Source organism: Ambystoma mexicanum, chromosome 1p, assembly GCF_040938575.1.
Source record: "Ambystoma mexicanum isolate Mex_15411 chromosome 1p, UKY_AmexF1_1, whole genome shotgun sequence".
NCBI classification, from domain to species: Eukaryota; Metazoa; Chordata; class Amphibia; order Caudata; family Ambystomatidae; genus Ambystoma; species Ambystoma mexicanum.
The window spans coordinates 409,993,847-410,020,120 of record NC_090921.1 but is presented as its reverse complement, the minus strand read 5'-3'; the positions used below and the strand labels follow the sequence as shown (position 1 = coordinate 410,020,120).

The following is a 26,274-nucleotide window of genomic DNA, read 5'->3' as shown; positions in this document are numbered from 1 at the left end:
CCTTGACCCAGACCGAAAGACTGGTACTTCGGAACTACTTGGATGAATGTGTCAAGAAAGGATACATCGTACCTTCTAAATCCCCCGCGGGATTCCCGCTGTTTTTCGTGAAGAAGAAGGAGGGCACTCTACGGCCATGTATTGATTATCGTCAATTGAATGACATCACCCTTAAAGACAGGTACCCGTTACCTTTGATTCGAAACATCATGGAGTCATTACGGTCAGCCAGGGAGTTCACCAAACTAGACCTTCGCGGAGCCTACCATTTGGTCAGAATCAAGGAGGGCGACGAGTGGAAGACGGCCTTTAAGACTCCATTTGGGCATTACGAATACAGGGTAATGCCCTTCGGGTTGTGTAATGCCCCGGCCGTCTTCCAGCGGTTCATGGATCACATCTTCAGCGACTTGATTGGCATCTCGGTTTGGGTTTATCTGGATGATATCCTGATCTTCTCAGAAAATCCGGAGGAACACGTTTCACATGTACGAGAGGTCCTTCTACGTTTATCACAGTATCAATTGTTCGCCAAAGCTGGAAAATGTTCATTTCATCGGAACAAGATGGAGTTTCTGGGGTATGTAATCAGCGAGGCTGGAATCCACATGGATTCTGATAAAGTACAAGCAATCCGAGACTGGAAACAACCTCATGACCTGAAGTCCCTCCAAAGATTCCTGGGATTCGCCAATTTTTATCGGCGCTTCATTCCTCAGTTTTCCCGTATCACGGCCTCGTTGACACGTTTGACCAGCGTTAAGACTCCGTTCCTTTGGGATTCAGAGGCATTAGCAGCCTTCAACCGTTTGAAGACGGCGTTCAGTACAGCTCCTGTTTTACGTCATCCCAACGACGAGATGCCTTACATCGTTGAGGCTGATGCTTCCAACTTCGCTGTTGGCGCTGTTCTCCTACAGAAGCATCCTGTATCTAACGAAGAACACCCGGTGGCCTATTTCTCACGAAAGCTCGCTCCGAGCGAACAGAACTACGCTGTCATAGAGAAGGAACTCTTGGCCATAAAGACTGCGTTTGAGGAGTGGAGGCACCACTTGCTGGGAGGACGTTTTTCTGTAGAAGTCCGCACTGATCATCGTAACCTGCAATATTTGCGATCCTTGCAGTGTCGCACCGCTCGCCAGGCCAGGTGGGCTTTTTTCTTTTCTCACTACGACTTCAACATTACTTACATCCCCAGCTCTCAGAACCTGAAGGCTGACGCCTTATCGCGCTCTCTGGAGAAGGAAGAGAAGGATTGCAGTCAGAACACTCCATTGATTTCTCCTAAGCATTTTCTTTTGACGATTTCTCCTCATCTGCAGAGAATAGTACAAGAAACATCGGTGGACCCTGATCGAGCCGACATTCTGAAGCGACCACAGATCACTGAACACAACGGTCTTTTGTTCTTTTTGAAACGTCTGTACTTACCGACGTGTTCACTCCGGTTAGACATCCTTCAAGGTTTACACGATTCACATGTTGGTGGTCATCGTGGCGTCAAGGCCACTCAAGAGCTGATTTCCAGACAATTCTGGTGGCCGGGTTGGGCCAAGGAGGTCAAGCGGTATGTGGAGAGTTGTCCAGTTTGCGCTCAAACTAAGACGCCAAGAAGAAAACCTTTGGGATTGCTTCAGCCTACTGAAACACCGCCTTACCCATGGCACACCATCGCCACTGACTTTATTGTCGAGCTTCCGCCTTCTGAGGGCAATACTTGCATTATGGTAGTAGTGGACTGTTTCACGAAGTATGCTCACTTTATCCCTTTTTCTAAGATACCTACCTCCTCTCAGATGGCTCTGGCATTTCTGCACAACATTTACCGGCTACATGGGTTACCGGAGAAGATCATCTCTGATCGTGGCTCGCAGTTTCTCTCTTCGTTTTGGCATCAATTGTGCAATCATCTTGGTATCCGCAGAGCCTTGAGTTCTGGTTATCATCCGCACACAAACGGACAGACGGAGAGAACTAACCAAACCCTAGAGCAGTACCTACGCTGTTATGCCAATGCTACTCAATCCAACTGGGTGAAGAATCTTGATTTGGCTGAGGTATCCTATAACAACGCAACGCATACTGCTACGGGTATCAGTCCTTTCTTTTGCTCTACTGGACTACATCCCAAGTTGGTTCCTTTTACTCCAGTACTACCTAGTGCTGTTCCTTCGGCGGATCAAATGGTTTCTGACATCCAAAAGCAGCACGACCTGGCCCGGGGTACCCTGGTTGAGACACGGAAGCGCATGAAGAAGCAGGCAGACAAGTGTCGGACTACGGAACCGGATCTCCAGGTGGGCGATCTGGTTTGGTTGTCCTCTAAGAACCTGCCAGTACGCAATCTGCCCACCAAATTGGCACCCCGATTCTATGGGCCTTTCAGGATTTCCAAACGTTTGTCCTCAGTTGCTTTTCGACTGGTGTTACCCCAATCTTGGCGAGTGCATCCAGTGTTTCATGTCTCCCTTTTGAAACCCTTTGTCAAGGATGTCTTTGGGCGTTCCAGTCCTCGGCCTTCCTCCATTCAAGTACGGGGGGCCCCTGAATTTGAGGTACAGGAAATATGTGACTCACGGATTCGTCGGGGCGTGCTCCAATTCCTTGTTGATTGGAAAGGTTACCCTGCTTGTGATCGCACTTGGGAGCCCCGCTGTCATGTGCATGCGCCCCGTCTGGTTCGTGACTTTTTCCTTCGTTGTCCCTGGAAGCCGGGGGCTCCGGGTCTTTCTGGGAGGGGGCATAGTGTCACGCCGCCCGCATTGGGGTCCACTTACTTGAAGCGGCGCGCCCCGTCCTGGAGGCTGTACCCGCGCTTTCGCTTAGGGGTTCCTGGGTTGTTCTGGTCATCGCGCGCTTCCGGGTTTCCTGGGCAGGTTGGTCAGCGCATGCGCGGGCGGCCATTCCGCGCTCTTCGCGCATGCGCGCTGCACGGAGTACTCGCTTTGGAGGACCTTGCGGTCCACGCCTCTCTCCGAGCCAACCAACGCTTGGGAGTCGGCTCGGCTTGCGTTCCAAGCCTCCTAGGGGTTGGCAGTCCTATTTAAGGAGCCCGGTCGTTCATTCAAACTGCGTCTCAACGCGGTTTGATTAGGATCGTGTTTCCTCGCCGGTTCCTTGTGCCTACCTTACCTGTTACCTGACTCCTGTCCTCCTTGTTCCTGGTACCCTCGGGTCCTTACCTGTAACCTGACTCCTGTCCTCCTTGTTCCTGGTACCCTCGGGTACATTCTGCAGTTGCCTTGCCTTGTCCTTCCTTCCCTTGTCCTGTGGTAGGGTGGTTCCCTTTCCCCTCTTCTGAGTTGGGTGGTTCCCCTGTGGTTATTAGTTGGTCCTTGCCTTGTACCTTGTCTGCCTGCACTTTCAGCCTCCCTCTACCTTGTGAGCCATTCTTCTACCTTCCTTCCCGGATCCTGCCTCCTACCAATCTTCACTGTGTCCTCTCCCTTGGGACTTCCATCTTCCGGATCCAGTCTTCCTTGGGACTTCCATCTTCCGGATCCAGTCTTCCTTGGGACTCAGTATCGTCATCTGGAAAGGCTCCCCCTGTCAGTGCTTGCACTGTCCTGACGCCACGTTAATCAGGGGTGAGCAGACTCGTGGCGTTGGGAGCTGGTTCATCTCCAACCCGGTTCCATTCGGGCGGGAGTTGGGCTGGCTTCTCGCGTCATCAACCACATCCACGCAGGACTCCTGACAACCTGGCATCATCATCAAGGTCTTCAACCAGACGAACAGGTACGCAACGTCCTCGTGACGCACTCTATAACACCTCAACAGATCTGGTGTCGCCACAAGAGCGGGAACGGTGCGCTTTCACCCACAAAGCCTTGACCGGCCTCTCCGAAACTGTTGGTAGCTTTAGCCTCTGTACGAGGGACCTCAGACACAGACCCGGTAACAGCCTTTTCTGCGCGGGGCTCTAACATCCGTTCGGTAACTACAAGCCCAGCCAAGGCCTCGGGGCGCACCCCTGTTTTGTTTTTGAGGGAAGCCGACAGAGGCCTCAGAGCGAACTCCGGTACCCCACGACTCAGTAGAACTGGGTCTACAAACAGCCCCCACAGGAGGGGCCTCGGAGCGTACTCCGGTGTTCACAGGCCCCTTACAGAGACCCTCGGAGAAAACTCCAGTAGAATTATTAGGCCCAATGGGCACCTCAGGGCGAACCCCGGTAACAGAGCGATCAACGCCCCTCCCGGACCGAAAGGAACCCGGGAAGGTATCCTCCGGTCAGGGTGCTCTGAAAAGTAAAGAACTTACCGGGCGTTTTTTCTTCTCGTTGATGAATGCCTGAAATGCGAAGGAGGAGTTCGTCGGAACACCTCCTCCCACTGCTCCAACCGATGTTGAAGTGCCCGGACCGAAAGGGAGTCACAGTAAAAACAGGAGTCCCACCGGTGTTCCGGACACAAACACTAAACAAAGAGGATGGGAATCCACCCTCGCGAAGCGACAGTGACACGATGAACAATCTGGAAAGTCTAATTTGAAAGACAGACAGACTAGTAAACGAACGCCAGCGAGAGCCAGAGAGGAAAAAAGGGAAGAAAATCTTCAGAGGATACAAGTGCGTCCGGCCCCGATCGAGCGGAGAAAAGGACTGATGGGCGATGCGCGGGGCAGAGCCAAGGTGGGCGGGGATACGGCCGCGTGCCGGGAGGGAGGGATACATTTTTTAAAAGTATTTGGATGCTTTTTACAAAGTGCTCCGGTCCCGTCCCACAGGACGGAGATGTTCCACAAATATGGAGGAAAGGGGACTATGGACTAGGAGTAAGGTGGTCACTACGGTGAGTAACCTGGTAATTGACCCTTAATGCATATTGGGTCTTACTCAATAAAATACTGTGCATACAAATCACTCTGTGATAGCTCATAGAATACAGTGGCAAGGGAGTGTTGTATGTCGACTGCGCTAACCTAGGGACCATTAATAGTATTATAATTAATATGTGTTTTATCAATCTGTTCAGAAAATAAAAATGTATATTTTTTCTACCGCAACATGAGATTTGGGTCTAAATGAGTCTCTCCTCCGGTTTCCCTGGAGACCAGTCTAGCTATAATGTGTTAATCTGTACTTTTTTTCCGCCAGACAGGACCACTGCTTTATAAATGAGGTATTTGGCTGCACCAAGTTTACCCACTAGCTCATCTGTCCTAGGTAAAGGATGGGCATCAGTCTTTGTGACTGCATTAAGCGCTCAATAGTCCACGCAGAATCTCAACTCCTTGGATCCTGCCTTTGGTACAAGCACAACTGGGCTAGACCATGGTTCTATAACCCCGAGATCAAGCATCTTGTTTACCTCATTCCTTATGTGGGTTCTGACATTGTCAGACATTCTGTACCCCCTGCTTTTCACAGGGAAACAGTCACCAGTGAGGATATCATGCTCGCCACAAGGAGTCAGGCCTGGTAAAAGTGGGAACAGGGAGCAAACTGATTTAACAGTAATTTTCACTCATCCTGCTGGTCAGATGTGAGACTGGAAGAGATTAACTCCTTCCACTTTCTCATCTAAAGGTAAGCCTCTGAGGAGGTCAGGCAGAGGTTCACTCTCCTCCTCCTCCTCTTGAGCTGAAGCTAGAAGCAAAGCTCCTATTTCAGGTCTAGAGACATAAGCCTTTAAACGGTTGGTGTGAAAGACTCTGGGAGCCTCCTTAGGATTGCTTAAGTCCACCAGATGGTTCACCTCTCCAAGTTTACCCACACACTTTAAAGGGTCCTATCCATTTGCCCTGCAAGGCCCTCTGCCTTGTGGGTACCATAACAAAAACAAGCTGGTCTTGAGTAAACTCAATCATGTTAGCCTTCTGGTCATGCCAATGTTTGACCAGAGCTTGACCAGCCCTCAAGTTATCACTTGCCTCTGCCATCATGTGTGACATTCTCCTCCGGAGGCCTATCACACAAGTCAATCACTCTGACTGAATTGGTGGAGGGAGCACTCTCCAACCCCTCCTTAATCAGGGCCAATGGACCTCTGACTGGATGGCCATAGAGAAGTTCAAAGGGACTGTAACCTACTCCCTCCTGAGGGACTTCTCTATATGCAAAGAGAAGGCATGGCAGTAGAAGGTCCCACTTTCTTTTCAGGGGTTCTTCTAAAGCACCTATCATGCTCTTCATAGTTCTGTTAAACCTCTCCACCAACCCATTGATTTGTGGGTGGTAGGCAGTTGAGAACTTTTAAGTGACTCCACAGGTTTTCCACATGGCTTGCATGTAGGGATACATAAAATGTGATCCCCTGTCAGTTATCACTTCCTTAGGAAAACTCTGGTAAAAATATCAAGTAGGGCCTTAGCCACAGCCAGAACCAGAGCCGTAACAGTAATGATAGGTATTGCTTCAGGATACCTAGTAGCATGGTCTATTGCAACCAAGAAAAACCTGTTGCCTGAAGATGTGGGAGGGCCAAGAGGACCAACAATGTCAATCCAAACCCTCTCAAAAGGAACTCCCACTACTGGGAGAGGCACCAAGGGTGCCACATTCTTGGCTCCACTCTTGCCAGAGGTTTGGCAAGTATGACAGCTCCTACAGAACTTGTCTACTTCTGAACCCATCTTAGGCCAGTAGAAGTAAAGTGAGAGCCTTAACTTGGTCTTCTTAAAACTTAAGTGACCAGCCAAAGGTATCTCGTGGGATAACTGTAGGAACAGGAGTCGGTTCACTAGAGGCACAACAAGTCTTTTTCAGTCTCCAGGGGTTGACTCAGCCGACTGAGAAGAGGCCATCTTCCCAGTGCAACCTATACTTCCCAGGCTCTTCCCCATCGAGCTGAGAAGCTGCCTGTAGGCGAAGACCTTCAAGAGTAGGACACTCTTTGTCCTCTGCTGAAATCTGCCCTGTTGGGTCCACCTTCTGCCAGTAAAGACTGCAGCTCAGGATGTTCAACAGGGTCAAGATCACTAACCAGAGTAAGATCATCTTCCAGATCTGAGTCCTCAGTATCTGGTGTAACTATACAGGGTTGAACCTCACACTCAGCCTCAGCTGGTGGAGGAGTCACAGGTGTGACTTAACAGTCTTGGTGATGTCCTTGTAGTCATAGGGGTGCTTGCTGTTTTCTTGCTGGTAGACTTGGGTTTCCCCTTTGTCTAATTTTGTCTTGCAATAGCAGTAAGTAGGTCCTGTGGACTTGGGGGTGACAGCTCCTTCTATCAAGTCCCCAGGAGAGCCTCTCAAGGTTCTCTCCCTAGCAAACCATGCAAGTTCCTGCTTCCTTTTACTGGGAGGACTGGGGGTACTAGACACAACTCCAAGGTTTTTTTCATTACCCAACAGGGCTCTCCCAGGTATGTCACTTTGCACACAAACAGGTATTCTGACAGTCATGTCATTGCACTGGATGAGAGCTGGTAACTGGGGAACCATTTGCACAGGGCCTCCAGCTAACTTGATTAGGTGTTTGGGTGCCTTAGCAACATCCTCTACCTTAAAAAAAATATTCATCAACCACAGTTATGCTGACTCCAGTGTCTCTGGGGGCAGGGGTCTTCTGACCATTCACAAGAACACTATCTTTATAATACTCTTTAGTATTATCTGGGATTGAGTTATAGACATCTAAGTTCTGTTGTTCCCAAAGACCCAGGGACACTAAAGAAACACTAGCTGAGACTCATGGGTTCATCAGCCAGTAATTGAAAGTTCCCACTTGTCATAGGTACTTCTTCCACCTGGGAGAAGGCCAAGGAGACAGTGTGGACCCCTGAAGGTTTACCCTTACATCTGGGATCCCCTTTCACATGGTCAGTAGCTTCACAAACAAAACATTTACCAAATGTCCCATTGAATGGAGGCTTACTCTTACCTCCACATGGTTTAGCACCAATAGCCTGATTTGGTTTCCCTTGTGGCTTACACTGGTTCTGTTTGGGGCCCTCTTTTGGATTGGAATTATTGGAATTCTCCTTGTTATCTTTCTTTGGCTGCTTTCCCTCATCCGCTTTCTGAGTTGCCCCAGAATCCTTATGAGTAGCCCTGTTGGCAACCCACAAGTCAGCAGCCTTAGCTAACTTCTTAGGATCGATCTCCTTTGAATCAGCCAAGTCCTGTCTAAGCACAGGAGAGCAGGCATCATAAATTGACTCCAACATAACAAGATTCCTCAAATCTTAAGTGTTCACTTTGTCACCCTTAACCCAACCATCTAAGTTTTTCAAACAGTCACACACCCAGGTAACCCAAGGGGTACCATCATGATTTTTGAGGGTCCTAAACCTCTTAAGGTACTAGGAAGGGGTCTTTCCAAATCAAGCTATCAAATTTAGCTTCACACACTCATAATCCTGCGTATCCACCTCCCCCAACTCCATTACAGCATCACTTGCAACAGGGGGGAGCCTAGAGAAAAGGCAAGGAATCAACTGATTCCCTGAATCCCATGATTGTATTCAAACATTGCTAACCAATCAAAATAATTAGTTTATTCTCATAAATACCAATTATTTCCTTTGGCATGCAGGGTCTCTTAGGACTGGAAGACCTAGAAGATCCTGGGAGAGAAGCTTTTTCTACAGACCAAGTTCTTCATCTCTAAAGCATGAGCCATCTCCATTTCTCTGAGCCTTAATTCTTGATGTTTCATGGACGTTTGTACCTCAATACGTTTCATTTCTAATTCAAGTCTCATTTTCTCAAGAGCAATTAATTCGGGAGTGAGTGTAGAACCTGATGGGGTCCCTGTGGACAGAGGTTGTGGTTTCTGAGCAGGCAAGGGAGTTGTAGGGTTTCCCAACAAGGGATCTAATTCTTCTAATCCAACACTCTCAGAATCAGAAACATCAGTATCTGCATTTGCTGGAGGGGTAGGCCCTTCTGACCGACTCGCCAGACTTTTTTTTCCCCAATAACTTAGCAACCAGTTCAGATTGTTTTCCTTTACCAGAGAGGCTCCTTTCTCTACACATTGTTCTCAAAACCTCAGCAGTGTAGTTTAAGAGACTCTCTTCACTGTAGTTTTCCATATTATTTTTCAGTTAACAGAATTAGTGGTGTTTAGCCTTGTGGTTAGTTGACACAGGGTAATAGCACCACTTGAAGTGTAATCACTATACTTAAAAATCCCACCGCTGTACACCAGTGTTAGGCAGAATCCTGTGCAGTGCCCTTAGGGACCACTGCAGCATCTAAAGCCGGTTCTGGGAAGAAAACTGGTAAGGTAATAGACTGGTTCAGATGAAAATCAGATACCACCTTTGGAAGGAAAGAGGGATTGATCCGGAGGACAACCTTATCCCTGTCAAAGGTGAGGAATGGATGTTCTACTGACAAGGCCTGAAGCTCGCTTAGACGCCTTGCCGAAGTTACCGTAATCAGAAAGGCCATTTTCCATGAAAGGAATTTCAAGTCTGCCGTAGCCATGGGTTTGAAGGGTTTATGACATAGCAGTAAGGACCACATTCAGATCCCACTTAGGATGCGGGCTGCGCACCGGTGGAAACAGATGCAACAGACCTGCAAAGTGCTTTTTAATGACCGGGTTTGTCAAAGAAGAAGAGCAAGAGTCAGTGGACAGGTTGGCGGCAATAGCTGACAAATAAGTCCTACAAGACAAAACATGCATGCCTGAACCAGCCAGATGAGAAATGAAAGACAACACTGCGTCGATAGCAGCTTCTCTGGGGTCCAGCTTTTTTGCTAAACACCAGTGACAGACACTGAGCCATTTGCTCCTATACTGAGACCTGGTCGAAGGTTTTCTAGGCGCCTGGATAATACGCATATTATCCGCAGACAAATTGAAACTCACTAAAGATTTGAGCTCAGGCACTGGGCCGCCAAGCTGAATGATTGTTGGCAGGGGTGCCACAACTGCTGATCGCTCTGGTGAAGCAGGTCGGGAATCAGCAGAAGCCTGATCAGTGAGCAGACTGACAGATGCTGAAGCTCCGAAAACCAGAATCTTGCTGGCCACCACGGGGCTATGAATAGGAGAGTGCAATTCAATGTGTCCCTGAGCTTGCATTGCACCCGGGGAATCAGGGGAAGAGGCGGGAAGGCGTAGGCCCTTATGTTGTGCCACAGAATCTCGAGAGCATCCCCCAGGGAAGAGGCTCCGGGCCCGTTCATGGAAGCATAAAGGGGAAGTTTCCTGTTCAATGATGTCGCAAAGAGGTCCACTTCTGGAGTGCCCAATGGCGAAAAAGTCCGAAGAGGATCTCAGTGTTCAGCTCCCACTCGTAGCTGACCACCGCTTGCCGGCTGAGAGAGTCTGCTGTTACATTCAGCTGGCCCGGAATGTGTCCCGCCAACAGCCAAACACTGTGCTGAATGTCCCATTCCCAAATCTGAATGGCTACATCTACAAGGGGAGGCGACCTGGTACACCCCCCGCTTGTTGACGTAAAACATGGATACTACATTGTCCGTGTGGATGCGGACAACCTTGTTCACAATCCCTGGCTTGAAAGCTTTGAGCGCCAGGAAAATCGCCAGAAGTTCCAGATAATTTATGTGAAATGTGTGTCCTGCGGTGACCACAGGTCGAAAACCTGAAGATGATCCATCGTTGTGCCCCACCCGATAAGGGAGGAGTCCGTCGTAATGGTCACCTGAGGGCAGGGCTCCTGAAAGGGCGCAACCACCGACAGATTGCTGGAAGAAGAGCACCAAAGGAGATCTGTCATGTAGGGTGGAACCGGGATCGTTTTGGTGTCCGGGTCCACCACCTGCGAAGAGCCAACTGCGTAAATCGCATCTTGAGGCACAACAGGGGAAGAGCAAGCACGCACAAGGCCATGAGGCCCAGAAGCCTCTGGAACCACCAGGTGGACATACTCTCTGACTGAATGAAAACTTGACACGTGGTTAACAGATCCACCATCCTGTCCACCGTCAAGTACACCCTGCAGTCGATCGTGTTCCAACGGAAACCCAGGAATTTCAGGTTCTAAGAGATCGTCATGGAGGATTTCTGCCAGTTCACCGACAGCCCAAGACTAAAAAGGACCTGAAGGAGAGACTGAAGATTGCTCGAGGCCTTCACCGAACAGGGACTGCGCAGAAGCCAGTCGTCCAAATATGGATACACATGAACACCCTGTAGCCTTAAAAAAGCCGCAATGACGGACATCTTTGTGAAGACACACGGCGCAGTGCTGAGACCAAAAGGGAGCACTCGAAACTGATAGGGCTCCTCTCCCAGGGAGAACCGCAGATATTTCGGATGCGTGCTCCAGGTCAGGATATGCCTATAAGCATCCCGAAGGTCCATAATGCTGAGGCAGACGCCCTTCTGAAGAGAGGACATTATTTTGCAGGGCGTAATCATCTTGAATTTCCCTTGGCGAAGAGAAAGGTTGAACTGGGAAAGGTCTAGAATAGTGCGCAGGACAGCCTGGTTAGGTTTTGGCACCATAAACAGAGTAGAAGCCCTCCCCTTGTTCCCCTAGGGGAATGGGTTCTATAGCCCCAAGATCTGGACCTCTGCTCTGAGGCCGGGTGTCTCCGACTGCTGAAAGGGAGGATTGAAAGGTGGGGGAAGGGCAAGCAGAAGCCCCCCACCCCCGAGCAATGGACAAAACCCACCGGTCGTCGGTGACGGTTTGCCACGCCTCCAGATGAGACGAGATTTGTCCTCCCACCGGAGACTCGTGCGAGCACCAAAAAATATGATTTTGCAGACTTTCAGCTGAGAGACTACCTGTCCCTGAAGAAGAGGCTGACAACCGAGAGAAGAGGTTGCCTCCGGCGGAAGTTACCCACCAGAGGATCAGTCCTGCGCGACCTGCGATCTTGGAACCCTCTAAAGCCTGAAGAGGATCGAGATAGGGACCCAGATCTCTGACCTTTGACTGGGGTCTTCACGAGCAGTGACAGACTTGGCAGTTTGCGTGCCCGCCTTAGTCTTGATGAGCTCATCATCTGTCGAAGAATGAAACAACTCTTTGCCATCAAAAGGCAGGTCCAGAACTTTATCTTGGACGACCTTCGAAAACGTTGTTGCATGAAGCCAAGCCTGACGAGAGGGGTCCACCCCCAGCATGAGGCCACGAGCCGAGGTGTCAACATGATGCGCAGCAGCCTCCAGCATATCCTGCGCCAACACTCCTCGGACATAACTTGAGCCGCAGCTGCGGAAGTCGCAAAGGCCGGCTTAGATTGCAGAGTGGCAGCCGCTACCACCGTCGAGGACTGGAGCAGCCATGACGCCAAGGCTACTTCCTCAGAGTTGTGAAGCCTGTAACGGGCGTCAATTCTTTTATTTATGTTCAGCCCAGTGTGTGGTTTATCCCAGACCTTGCGGGCCTCGGCCAGGACGTCCCTCTGAAGGAACAGGCCGGTGAGCTCCTGTGGGGACCAGGTCAGCGCCCCCGAAAGCACCCCTTCCTGCGCATTGGGTGCCTCAGGCACTGGTATGTCAAGGAGTGACATGTCCAGTACCCAGTCGTGAAATGCTTGTACAAAGCGGGGCTGGTCCCAACTGTCCTGATCTGCCAAAGGGTCATATACAGCATCCGGATCCCCCGACTGCGACGCGACAGGTGTCAGATTGACATCACGCTATGCTGAAGATGTGTCCACCGGTGACAAGGGAGGCAGAGGCAGAAGAGCCAGAGGAGGGCCGGGCGGCAGAGGAGGTGCTACCTCTGGGACAACAGGCGCCATGACAGGAACCGTCAGGGCAGGCAACCGAGTGAGGGCAGATTTGCCTTAAGAGGCCCTTAAAGTACTCACTCATGGGACCAGAGTTCATTAGACTATGAAATTTCCCAAAAACAGCATCCTCTGCCGAGGGCTTAGGCGCCAGAGTGGGCAGAGACCTCATGAGGAACATAACCCCACAAACGTAGAGAGATGGGCTGCCAAGAGGGCCTGCCACCAACCGGGTCTACATAGACAAATGGGGCAGATGTAGGAGGAAGCGAGACTGAATGTGGTAGTGGCATCTGAGCACGCCAGTCATATGAAGGGCAGATCGGATTCACACTGTCGCGTGGATAAGGTTGTCCACCAAAAAGAATGTTCCCATTACCCGCCGACGATGGCGTGGGTGTGAGGGAAGAATCCAAAATGGCCGCTGTAGACCATGCAGGAACGCCCGCCATTTTGTGAACATCTGAGGAGAACTGCGTCAAATGTGTAGATGAGGCAGTTGACTCCACAGATTTGTCAGGGGACTTGACAAATTTTAGCCTTGACACAAGGATCCTCGGCAAAGCTGGTACTATGGGGCCTTGGATGTTTACTGGACATCCTGTCCCTTGAATTAGCCCCAAAGGAGGAACCTCGGCAACGCCGGTAACAGAGGAGTTACGGTCGACAACCTCTCCCTGTGCACCCCCCCAACAGAACGGGAACATCTGCGAGCGCAGACAAGATCTTTACAGGCCTCAGTTCTGTTCGCACACACCTTAGCCTCGTTAAGAGGAACCTCGGAACAGAGTCTGGTCTTAATAGCTCCCTCGAGAAGGGCCTTGAACCGTGGTTCGGTACAGAAGAACAAATGACTTCCTTACCCGGTAACGTTCTTTCGATGGGATGTTCCGATGACGTATTCAACATCTATGAGAGGTAATCACCACAGCTGTGCTGCTTCGGAAACATTTTCGGCGTCTGCGTCCTGCGTCGATGAGCTGTCCTCGAGGGCCTCCGTCGAGCCGACATCACCGGATGTTATAATTAGGATGCACGACGCCCGTAGCATCAGTTGTAGTTTTTTCCCAGAGCGTGTGGCACCAATCTTCTGCCAGTATGACTACAGAAAGCCTTGCGGAAATGTAAGCTGCAATCGCATAAGAAATTATGTAGCGGGGCAGGCTGGGAGGGTACGATGTGGAATACGTCATCGGAACATCCCATCGAAAGAACGTTACCAGGAAATAAAGTAACTTGTTCTTCTAAGGGATTGGTTCCTCCGACGTATTCCACATCTATGACAGATTCCCAAAGCAGTAGCAACATATGGAGGTGGGGAAAGAATTTAGAAATTTCGAATGCCCAATTAAATTGCAGAATAAAGGACCGCCTTGCCAAAGGCCAAATCTTGCCCATGGATAGAATCCAGGGAGTAGTGTTTTACAAAAGTATGGACAGAGGCCCATGTGACTGCTTCACAAATGGGAACACCCCTCTGCAGAGCAGTAGAGGCAGCCACACCCCTGGTAGAATGGGCCCATAAGCCTACTGCAGGGTCCTTACCCGCCAAGCGGTAGCATTCAGAAATAATCCATCTAGACAAAGTCTGCTTAGTAACAGCTTGTCCCAAGCGCGTTCCAGCGTATCCTACAAAGAGCTGATCGTCCACTCTGACCCGGGACATGCGTGAAATGTAGAAACTTAAAGCTCTCCTAGGATCCAACCTATGGAGCCTCTCCTCTTCCTTACCAGGATGCGGAGGAGGATAGAATGCCGGAAGAATGACCTTCTGGCTTAAATGAAATTCCGACACAACTTTCGGAAGAAAAGAAGGACGAACCCTAATGACAACCCTGTCCTTATGAAACACCGTGAAGGGTGGCTTAGCAGATAGTGCCTGCAACTCACTCTGCGAGCGGAAGTAACCGCAACTAAAAATACAGTTTTAAAGGTCAACAGTCTCAAAGGACAAGAATGTAAAGGCTCAAATGGAGCACTCATTAGGAATTTTAGGTTCAAATCCCAACCGGGCACCTGGAAAGGTGGGAACACATTAATGAGCCCTTCCAGAAACTGAGAAATCAAAGGAATCTTAAAATAAGAACACTCCTCAGACGAACGCTTAAATATGGACAGCGCCGCCAGGTAACCTTTAATGGTACCCACTTGCAGGCCCCTTGTGGGCTAACGAAAGCAAAAAAGACAGAACCACAGGAATGGCACATGAATAAGGATCCACATTCTGAACCCTGCACCAGTCGCAGAACTTTCTCCACGGGCAAGCAACGGTACAGGGACTTTGTTTCAGGCCTTCTGGCCGAAAGCAACACCTCCGTCACGTCTTTAGGGAGATCCCAATCCTTATACCTCAACCTTTCAGAAGCCAAGCAAGAAAGTTGAGAGACTTAACCTCTGGATGGAGAACCTGACCCCCCCCCCTCCCGTGAGAGCAGATTGTTTCGGTAGGCAAGACAGCATGGAGGGCAGATGGACAAGTCGAGAAGGTCCGGGTACCACGTTCTCCGGGCCCATGCCGGAGCAATGAGGATCAATCGGGAACCGAACCTCCGTAACTGCCACAGCACTTGCGGAATGACGGGGTCTGGAGGAAACGCGTACAGCAGTGGGAAGGACCACTCCACTACAAACATGTCCCCTAAGGCTCCTCTTGGAGGAAATTCCCACAAGCAGAATCTTTCGCACTTCCGGTTGACACTGGTGGCGAAGAGATCCACTTGTGGGGTCCCCCAAAAGGCGAAGATCTCCAGGAGAATCTCCTGAGCCAGCTCCCACTCGTGAGAGACCATGCTCTGCTTGCTCAGAGCATCCGCCGCCTCGTTTTCAACTCCGGCCAGATGAACTGCCGAGATCAAAATTTCCCGCTGGATGGCCCAGAACCAGAGCTGCATCGCCTCTCTGCACAGAGGAAGTGACCACTGCCCCCCCCCCCCCCTTTTTTTGTTGAGGCAGTGCATGGCCACTGTTGTCTGTCAGAATCAGGTAATTCTTCCCTCGCACAGTCGGCAGAAAAGCCTTCAGAGCTAGCCTGATGGCCCTCAGCTCCAACAGATTGATATGGAGTCTGGACTCCGACGGAGACCAACGACCGCTGACTCAACTCGTTGGCATGAGCTCCCCATCCCGCGAGGGATGTGTCCGTCACGATAGTCACCTCCGGCCAGGGTAGCCAAAATGGAGGCCCCTTCATCAGATTGCCTTCGACGGCCCACCACAGGAGATCCTGGGCAACCAATGGCGGCACCTGAACGGGATCCGACATCCTGCCGGAGGACTGTGACCACTGCATCTTGAGAGTCCCCTGCAGAGATCTCATCCGCAGCCTGGCCTCTGGCACCAGAAGAATGCAGGATGTCATAAGGCCTAGCAACCTCAAGAACTCGAACGCTGGGAGACTCTGGACATGTTGAAACTTGTGCACCATCTGCAGAATGTGATGAGCCCTCACCTGGGGAGGGAAACACTGCCCCAGGGGTGTGTTGAGCACTGCTCCGATGTACTGGAGCCGCTGGGTTGGCGTCAAGTGGGACTTCTTTAAGTTGAGGGAGAAGCCCAGCCTGTGAAGGGAGTGGCAGGTGACAGACGGATGATCCAGTACTTGCTCTGGAGAGCGCGCCCTGATCAACCAATCGTCCAGGTAGGGGTAGACGTGAATCCACCCTTTCCTGAGATACGCTGCCACCACCACCATGAGCTTGGTGAAAACCCTCGGGGCGGAGGTCAATGCGAACGGCAGGACCCGAAACTGAAAGTGTGCGTCTCCAACCGCGAACCTCCGGTACTTCTTGTGCTTGGGATGAATCGGCACATAAAACTAAGCGTCCTGGAGTTCGAGAAACGCCAACCAGTCCTGAAGTTGAAGGGCCTGGAGGACTTGAGAGAGAGAGTAACCATCTTGAACTTGTCTTTCCTGAGGAGCTTTTTCAAACCATGCAAGTCCATGATGGGTCTCAATCCCCCGTTTTTTTTCGGGATAAAAAATATGGGGAATACCATCCCTTGTTAATAATAATAATGATAATTATTATTATTATTATTTAGAATTTATATAGCGCTACGAACCCTCAGGTATCTGAGCGCTGCTTATTATTACCCACAGTGTGTAGTGCTCATTTATCGACCTCGGAAGGATGAAAGGCTGAGTTTAGCCTTGCCAGGATTCGAACCTGCGTCAGCAGGCTCTGCAAAGGTGTCAAAGCGAGCGCTCTACTCGCTGTGCCACTTGAACGGCTGTTGTTCCTCTCCGCTACAGGCACCAGTTCTATGGCGCCTTTCTCCAGCAGGGATTCAATTTCCTGCGCAAGGAGCGGATCCAGACTCTTCAAAGAGAGATTCCCTGGTGGATTGTTGTGAGGCTTCTGCCGGAAAGGAAGACAGTAGCCGTGGGCAATGATCTTCAGAACCCACACATTAAAAAGTAATGGCACGCCATTCTACAAGATGCTGCGCCAGCCTTCCCCCCAACCAGCGAAGCATGGGACATGGCCTCATGACTGACGAAAAGGTGGAGGTTGGTGAACTGCAGCGCTCAACGACTTTGCTGCAGTTTTGGAGGTCTGCAACCTCTCAAGGCTCTCGTCAGCCTTGCTGCCAAAAAGATGGTCACCATCAAAGGGCATGTTGATAAGCCGGGCCTGCACATCAGGAGCAAACCCCAACTTCTGCAACCACGCAAATCTGCGCATCACGGTGCTCGCCGCCATGGACCAGCTGACACAGTCTGCCACGTCCAGACCCGACAGAACGGATTCACACATGGCATCCTTGCCATCCTGTACAAGAGCAAGAAAGCCATCCCGTTCCTACCCTTCGGGAATATGTTCAGCCGCCAATGAAACAATTCCACAGAGTGTGAGTGAAACGTGCTAAGGCACACATGAATTGGCTGCTTTTAAAGCCATACCCCCTGAAGAAAAGACTTTCTTTGCTCAACCGTCAAAACGTTTGTCGTCCCCATCAGGAGGGATGAAAGGGTAGGACGCCTGTTTTGCTGGTGCCGTAGCCGCCTGCACCACCAAACTCTCCGGAAGTAGCCGGGGTCGCCACTGGCTGGGCGGTACTTTTTCAGCAACGACTTACCCACTGCCGGGAGACACTCTGGAGCAGTCCAAGCTGCCGCCACCCTTCTTTGCAAAGCCATATGGAATGGCAGTGCCGGGTCAGTTGGTGGACCTTGGTCCAAGATATCTGTCAGGTCATCCTGCAGAAAGTCCACTGGTGGCGCAGACCACCCCAAGTACTCTGTCACCCTCGACATCAGCCGCCGGTACGAGGACTCAGCATGCGTGCCAGGCTCAGGCCTACCAAACTCGACCTTCGGAGAGGTGTCCAAACCACTGGTGTCGTGCAACGACTGACGCAGGTCTTCCATCTGGCTATGATCAGATAATAAGTCATCGGGAACCAAACCTTCCTCAGACCCTTCCTCCACCTCAGAAATAGAATCCAGAGGCTGGAACAAATCCCTGGAAGAGGGCACAGAAAAGGGCTCAAATACAGGCCTCACTGATTTCTTCAGGGCTTTCCTCAGAGTTTCCAATGATGCACTAGGTACCTCTGGTAAAGCCTCCTCAAATGATGTTGAGGGCGTCGACAGAATCGGCGTCGACATCGAGCGTGGCGCCGATGGCTTCCACACAGGCCTCGAGGGCGGAGCCCCAAGCGTGTACTTCGACGGCCTCGGCGCCGACTTCCTCGAAGGCTGAGCCTCGAGAGAGTCCCTCGACAGACATGGCGCCGGTGGCGTCGACATCTTCTTCGAAGACCTCACAGGCTCAGACGGTCTCGAGGGCGTCTCGGACCGGGACCTGGAGCGGGCATGGCTAGAGCGATCCACCTTGTCCAATCGAGACCTCGAAGGTTCCCGATGATCGCGTGACCACCCGAGCCCAAAAGCGTGTGAACGGTGGCCCTAGCACGTTCCCTGCCAGCTTCTTTCCAAGCCGTGAACGGAACGGAGCCCTGCGATTGGAAACTAGCCATCATCTCCGTACGAAATGCATCCCATTCCGCAGGAGTAGAGTGCTTGTTGGGACAAGCAACCCGCCGACGGGCGGTTCCTCGGATGAGGAAGGCAACCGGTGATGGCGCTTCCGCAAGTGCCTCGAAGAGGCAGAGGAATGGCAGGAAAAAAGCAAAAGACCAAGTAGGATACAAGGTCACACAGCCGCTCTCCAGGACACCCAATCTGGGTATATTGGTTATGCAAACTTTCCAAAGCTTAATATTTTCCAAAATTAAATGTTCGCATATTCAGAAAAAATAATAATGATGATAACCATGAAAATCCATTTATTCTTCAAAAAAGATTTTTATCAACAAGTAGTTTTGTGAAAGAATAATACGTCTCGTGATGTGAGGCGTTGCTAATATCTTCTTAGCGAGGAAGAAAAAGCCACTAGCATCTTATATCAGACTAGAACATTTGCCAATGCATTTCGGATTTACATATCCTTCATCAGGGCAAGTCTGTAATTGTACATGTGTCTTTCCATAATATTCCAATCGATAGTGTGTCAACAATATACATTCATATAAGTAAAGTAAATGACATACCAATCATTGTTGTGGTAGAAGAGGTCAAAATTGATAGATGCAAAGAATATGAAACAGAAACAGAAAACAGCAGTAAGAAGGCTGTTACATGTAAAGTTGGCGGTAACAAGAAGTGCGGATAGCATTTACCTGAGCAAATGGTAGAATGCTTGCATAGGTGGTGGCTTGGTGTACGAAAAGCATAAGAACGGCAGAAAACTGCCCAGGAAAATGTCAGCGCTGTGGCGCAGCCTTCAATATAGGCTGAAATGTAATGAAAGTAATATAAGCTGTAGAAGCAAACAGGTGGAATCCGTGTAAACATATCTTTAAAAAAGCTTACCGGGAGACCAGCGAGGAGTGGAACTGTTCCTCTCGCTAGCTGGCTTGAAACTGCGATGCACGCATCGGCGCGTTGCCAAGACAACGCTCCTTTAATATTCCACGTGACCGCGGCCCCGAGGGGCACGCGGCCAGGAATAACAAACTGTGTACGGGTCTCCGGGTGGGAGTTCAGAGTATTAAACTAATTGTCAGCCTTCCAAGAAGTAAATACGGAATAATGGTGACTTAAAATTCAGAAAATTAAATTAGTAGGAAACATGGAAACAGAAGAAATACTACAATTTAAAGTATGACAGGAGCAAAAAAGGAGTAAAGAAAAACGATGGAAAAAGGTTATGAAAGTGAGATAGCAAATAATGGAGGGCCCAATGCAAGGCCGAGCTGCTTAAGATGTTAAACAAAGTTGACACATGATTATTGTAACACATGGTTATGGAATTACAATCAACATTCATTGTGCAGTGTCGTACAGTGACGGCACCAAAGAAAGTAACAATAATGGCACATATGTTATTCATAGAGTTATTATATGCCTCCCCACTGCTATGGTGGCGTCAACGACGTCACCTTGGGTCCGAGACACATGTCCAGGAGACGTAGCGGGGTGGCCTCAAATAAATCACTTACGCGGAATTCCGCAGTATATAGTAGCTAGAAACATGTCCTTAGAATCAAAGAGAATGCATGATTATCTTGTGGATTGTCCCACATAGAATTTTCCACACGGGCATTTAATGCCGTAGATTATATTGGTGCTATCGCAGGTGCCATAATTCTTGAGCGGAATCTTTTTCCCTGTTCTGGGATGGTTAATAAAATCTCCTTTAATCACTGAATTGCAGTTGGTACAGTGGAGGCAAGGGTATGTCCCGGTGCGTTGGGTTACAGATTCCTTCAAGGGTGGTCTCGTGTGTACCGGTTCATCTCTCAGGTTCCTGCTGCATTGATAAGCAAATACCGGTAATTCAGTAAATAAAGCTTGTACTCGGACATCATTCTTCAAAATCCCCCAGTGTTTACTGATGGTTTTCTTAATCCTGTTACTCTGGATTGAAAATTTAGAAACAAACACCGGTGTTTTCAGTTCTCTCTTGTTTTTGAGGTTTTGGGTAGAGAGCAAAGTCTCTCGTGCCAGGGTACTAACCCTATTAGATGCTATGTCAAGTTCTGTTTGTTTGTTTGTAGCCCCGGGCTAGAAATTTCTCTTTCATAACCTGTTGTTGGGCTACACAATCCTCGGGGTCGCTAACAATCTTCTTAACCCTTAGGAGTTGACTGTATGGAAGGTTCTTGAGTAAACTAGGCTGGTGAAAACTCAGGCGGTGTAGAAGATTGTTACGATCTGTCGGTTTCCGGAAGATTGAGGTGCTGTAGGATGTAGTCTCTTTTTTGATGCAAACATTCAAAAAGGTAATTGTATCCTGTGAAATCTCTCTCGTGAATTGGATACGTTGATCAATATTGTTAAGATATTCAAAGAAGGTGTCGAAGGCTATCCTGGTGCCCTTCCACACTCCAAAAATATCATCGATGTAGTGAGTCCATATGCGGATGTCATCTTTCCAGAGCTGAATGGCAGGAACCACTCCGGGACCGAGACCCCCCTGGTCTTACGCCGACGACGCAGAGAGTAGCCTCTCGAATCGTCAGTCGAAAGCCCAGCGGATTTCGACTTTCGGGGCTTGGAAACCCTACTGACAGAAAGCTGCTTCTTCTGCTCCCGCAAGGCCTTCGATCTTAACAACTGGCAATCGTCACAATCATCCGTGGCGTGGTCCTCACCGAGGCACCAGAGGCAGGCGTCGTGTGGATCCATAAGCAACTTCTTGGAATCGCAGTCCCGACAATTCTTGAATCCCGATCGCGGGGTGGAAGACGAAGACATGATAACTTCACAAACTAACAAGTTCGAAAAACCGATAGAATAACTCAGAAGAACGGAGGCGCGCCGAGATCTCCGAAGCGAACACATTCGCGGAAAAAACGGAACTGAGGCTACGAGCGTCGTGTGTCCTACTTATAACATCCGGTGACGTCAGCTCGACGGAGGCCCTCGAGGACAGCGTATCAACGTCATCGACGCAGGAGCCGAACATTTTTCCAAAGCAGCACAGCTGTGGTGATTACCGGTCAGATGTGGAATACGTCGGAGGAACCAATCCCTTCGAAAGCCTCAACAGAGGCCTCAGGGCGCACTCTGGTGTCTGTGTGGGAAGCTCCAGACCAGGAGACCTTGGAGCGAACTCCGGTACTCAACACCTCAGAACGACTATGCTGGCTATTAGCACCTGATCAGTGAACCTCGGCTCGTAATCCGGTATAGGCAGGCCCCTCGCAGTAACCCTCGGAGAAAACCCTGGTACGCCTATTAGGCCTGCGAGGCACCTCAGGGATAACCCCGGAAGCAGAGATTTTGAAGCCCCTCCCGGACCTGGTGGACTCTGGGAAGGAGTGCCCCAGTCGGGGTGCCCTGAAAAGTAAAGAACTTACTGGGGGTCTCTTCTTTCAGTCAATGAAGAGTTGGAAATGCGGCGGAGGAACCTTCTGGAAGATCTCCTGTTAGGGAGAATTCCCTGTTAAGGCTAATTTCCCAAACCTAGTGAGGCCCCCAGCAGCTTTGCTGGATTTATGGGGTTTATTTTTTTCTCTCCTGCTTTACTCCGACTCTTAGACATGATTTGAGGGTTCCTTTGACTTTGAATGTGTTTTATGGGCTATGGGGTCCTTTAACCCATAGGGCTTCATGTGTTTTTGGTATGTGGGTTACACAGCACCCTCAGTGCAGTAACCCAGGGGTGTCATAGTGACCCCCAAACATAGACTCCATACCCTGGGACTGACTACTGTCTCTCAGGGCATATAAAGTCACCATTGGCTTTACTAGTCCCAAATTATGAACAGAAACCAGTACAAACCATCATATTGTGGACATACCGGTCGGGGAAATTAGATTGCCCCGGGGTCTGTTGTTAGAGGGGGCACGTCTCCGTCCCCCCTGATCGAGTTTTGGCTGGTGGCAGTGGATACTACTTTTTATATTCGACCGCGAATATTTCCTATGGGATTTACCATTGTTCGAGGCTACCACTTTTTAAAATAGCCTAAACATACTGCCGGTTTATTAAATTAATATAAAATCACTGGTTGGTATTTTTTGCCAAAACTCGGTTCCAAAATTGCGTTTGTGTTCGCTTCTGTGACTCCAACCCAAGTCGGGCCCTTTGTTCCACTTTTTGGCGGGCTTCTCCATAGAAGCCTCCAAAAGTGGTGCCACTCTGTGGGTACCACAGGGGGTGTGGGAGGGGGTTTAGGCACCCTGGACTGAGTTGCCTTGGCAACTCAAGTCACACTCTTGTGTGATTGGCCCAAGTGGTGAGCCACCGGGCTCACCACTTAGCAGGTTTGATTGACAGCTAGGCGGATTTAATGGGGGTTTGCTGCATAAAAGCAGGGCTTTGGAGACTGGAACTTCAGAAGTCGCCAAAGGACCTAAAGAATCCGAAGAGGGAGAAGCTGAGCCGACCTGTAACGACGACACCACCGGTGGAGCCCTGCTGAACCGTCTCACCACTTTTCCCGACGACAGAGGAGATCTCCAGCCCGGAGAGTCTTCTTCCTTTGACTGGTGGGGATAACCAGTTTGCCCGTCTTTTCGCCTTCCCGGATCCTCTCGTGGCCGCATTGCCTGTGCCAAGTACCCCGGCAACCGGGATACCACGGTTTTTTCACTACCGTGAATTAAAGGGTCTTACCTTTTAACCGGACAACTCCGCGGATGGTTTCTTCCCTGGCAGTGCAACGACCTTCAGCTTTCCTCCACGTCAAGACCATCTCTTCCTCTGGACGACGCCATGACTTGCACCTGCTGCCAGGAACAACTGCCCCCGCTGGATGATCTTCTCCACTTTGAATGTACTGTGTCCGCCTGGCCTCCCTCGCAACGGTCTGTGTGGGGTGACTCTTAAAGCCTCCACTTACCACTTGGGTTGGCCCTAGGCTGGCTAACTGAACTTTTCTGAGCTGACTTAATTCTTTTCTGAACTCCCTGCAAGACTTTTCAACTGTGTGATCTTGGGCGCATTGGTGCTCTGGTCTCTCTAAGAGAGCCTGGCCTCTGAACTTTTTGCTCACAAGTAGACTTGACTTTCCTGCCTTGCTGGGTGCTTCTAAAGTATTGTGTTGTGTGCTTTTCCTAATTTCTGCCTTTTCCCTCCCTTTCTCAACTTATTGGAGTGCCATCTTTAGTTAAGCGCTCACCTCTGTCTGGAAATAAGTGGTGTTAACTAAGACTTGTCTAATAAGGAATAAGGAAAGTACATCTAGTCATTGTGACTGTGCGTTGAATTTACTTAACTATTTTTGTGCTAGTGTAATTTACAAGTGTGTCTTTAAATAAATAATTATATACTTTTACACCAAAGCTCTGGTCAGCGTTTGCTTGTACTACTGTGTCTCCGTACCTATTGTGTATACTGCCTAGCTCATCTTGAGAGAAGTCTGCTCAGCCACAGCTACCAGGTAAATCTGGGTGGTACAGACTTACCAATTGGGTTTACTGCCAACCACCTGTAGTCCTAAATCTTTTGCAGTTGTCCCTAAGGGAACTGCACAGGTTTCTGCCTAACATCTCCCACTGACGAAGATGACGTTGAAGTGCCCGGACCGAAAGGGAGTCTCAGAAGCAACACGAGTCCCAACGGTGATCCGGTCATAGACCCTCCAACCAGAGAGAATGGGGATCCGCCCTAGCGAAGCGACGCTCGCAAGAGGTACAAGTGGCAAATCCCAGACACTCCGGCAGAGACGGAGGACGACGCGGCATAGACGGAGGACGACGCAACCGCAGAACCGGAGCAGGAGAGAAGGACAACGGGAAAGAAAAAAGGTCTTCCCAGCGATGCTAGTGCGTCCAGCCCCGACCGCACTGAGAAAAGGACAGAAGGGCGATACGCGGGGCAGAGCTAAGGAGGGCGGGGTTACGGGCGTGTGCAGTACCCCTCATAAAAAGAGAAGGACACATTTTTCAATGTGATGCTTTTTTTACATAAAGTGCTCCAGTCCCGTCCCACAGGACAGAATTTCCCAAAAGTATAAGCAAAGGGGACGGGACGTACGAGTAATCAGAGTTCCAAAGGAGTTTTTTCTGTTACAAGGAAGTACATTGCTATTGTCGGTAAATTGGAATCAGCGAAGCCGGCAGGCTCTCCCTGTATGCATATAAGCTTTCCTCATGGGCCAACACCCAAACACGCGATTGCCATCCCAGCAAGGCAGGAGCGGCAGAACGACTCTGGATAAGTATTACCTCGAGTCTCACAGTACCACAGTGAAGAAGATGATGCAGGCGGATGCCCTCACGATGCAGCAGCTGCAGGATCCGGTCACCAAATTCTTGGTCTTCTGACGAAAGAAGGGACACTGGAAGGGATTTTGCAGCAGCAGTGGAGTGCAAAAGACTCCCAGCAAAAGATTCTTCGTAGCTTCTCACAGTTGTGGGTCCTTTTCAGGATACCAGATGAAGGGTTATCGATGTGTTGATTCAGGATGTTCCCTCATGTCCAGCACATCGAGGAGAGTACTTCAGTGAGTGGAATCTTGCCACTGGAGATGCAGAAGGAGTCCACTAAAGTTCCGGAAGGGTTGAATCTTCACAAGCCGATGCACTGCTACAGAATTCTGCCGCTCACTTGGCTGTGGGCCTACCTAAATTCGCCCACATATCGCTGGTATTGCGGAATTTTCACTGGCTTCCTGTGGAGCCGAGAATTAAATTAAGGCTCTAGGTCTGGTCCATTAGGGCTTCTATGGCTCCGGAGCACTTTATCTGTGTGAGAAGTTCATTAAGTATGCTCCGTCACAGAATCTTCGATCTGCAACCAGCTGCCGTTGTGTGTCCCCTGTTTTTCCAGACCTACAATCGGTGGACAAGGTTTCTCAGTTTTGGCTTCAGGGTTGTGGAATTCACTCCTTTACCTGACGTGCGACTGCTGACCATCTTGCTTTCCGGAAAAGTGCTAATAACTACTTCTCAGCTTCCTTCACTGCTCCGCCTTATGATAAAGAATGCATAGAGCCAAGATACCCAAGGGTCTAAGCTGCGTTTTAGAAGCTCCCTTATCATAACTCTGCAAGATGATGACAGGTTCCAGGATATTGGCGGTTTGCAGCCCAGGAAGGCCGTAGCCCGTCATGAGATGGCTCGAAATGCAGGCCATCTCAAGGCCAATTGGGCCCACCAGCCAAAGGACAGGAGTCCTCTTTGTTGATCTCAGTAGCATGGAAGAAAGGGTCAGCACAGCAGCATTCACTCAGCAGGCATCCCCAGTCCCTGGAAGTAGCTACAGACATTTTTTCTCCTCTTCAGATTTAGTTCCAGTGGTCGACCGACTGTGCATCAGGAATCCAGCCTCTTATCCAGGAACTCAGCCAATCTGCATTCACGCGACATTCAAACTTTGATGGGTGGCTGACCTTTCAGGACAGGCAGCCAACATCCCAGTCGGAACTGGTCCCAGGCAGGCATGCTAGAAGACAAAGACCAGTGGAGTTTCAGGAACCTCCCTTGCGAGAAGGACCTCCCCCCACCCTGCAAGGTAGAAGGACCAAGAAAAGATAAGCAAGCAATAAATGGCAAAAAAAAGAAAACAGTCACCATTTTGTGTCAATGGTGACCCTTCTGTGTATTACGGCGGCTGAGAGCACAACCTGCGAGTAGAAATTACACAAAAGTCAGTAGGACACATCCACTGCCACCAGCCATTCAGGTAGAATTGTCACTA

General features: G+C 50.0%; 1 protein-coding gene across 2 annotated transcripts in view; it reads right to left on the bottom strand.

The window, feature by feature from the left end:
- SIN3B (SIN3 transcription regulator family member B) overlaps positions 1 to 26,274 on the bottom strand; it is a 1,409,802-nt gene that overhangs the window by 853,970 nt on the left and 529,558 nt on the right. The gene's annotated exons all lie outside the window — the stretch shown is intronic.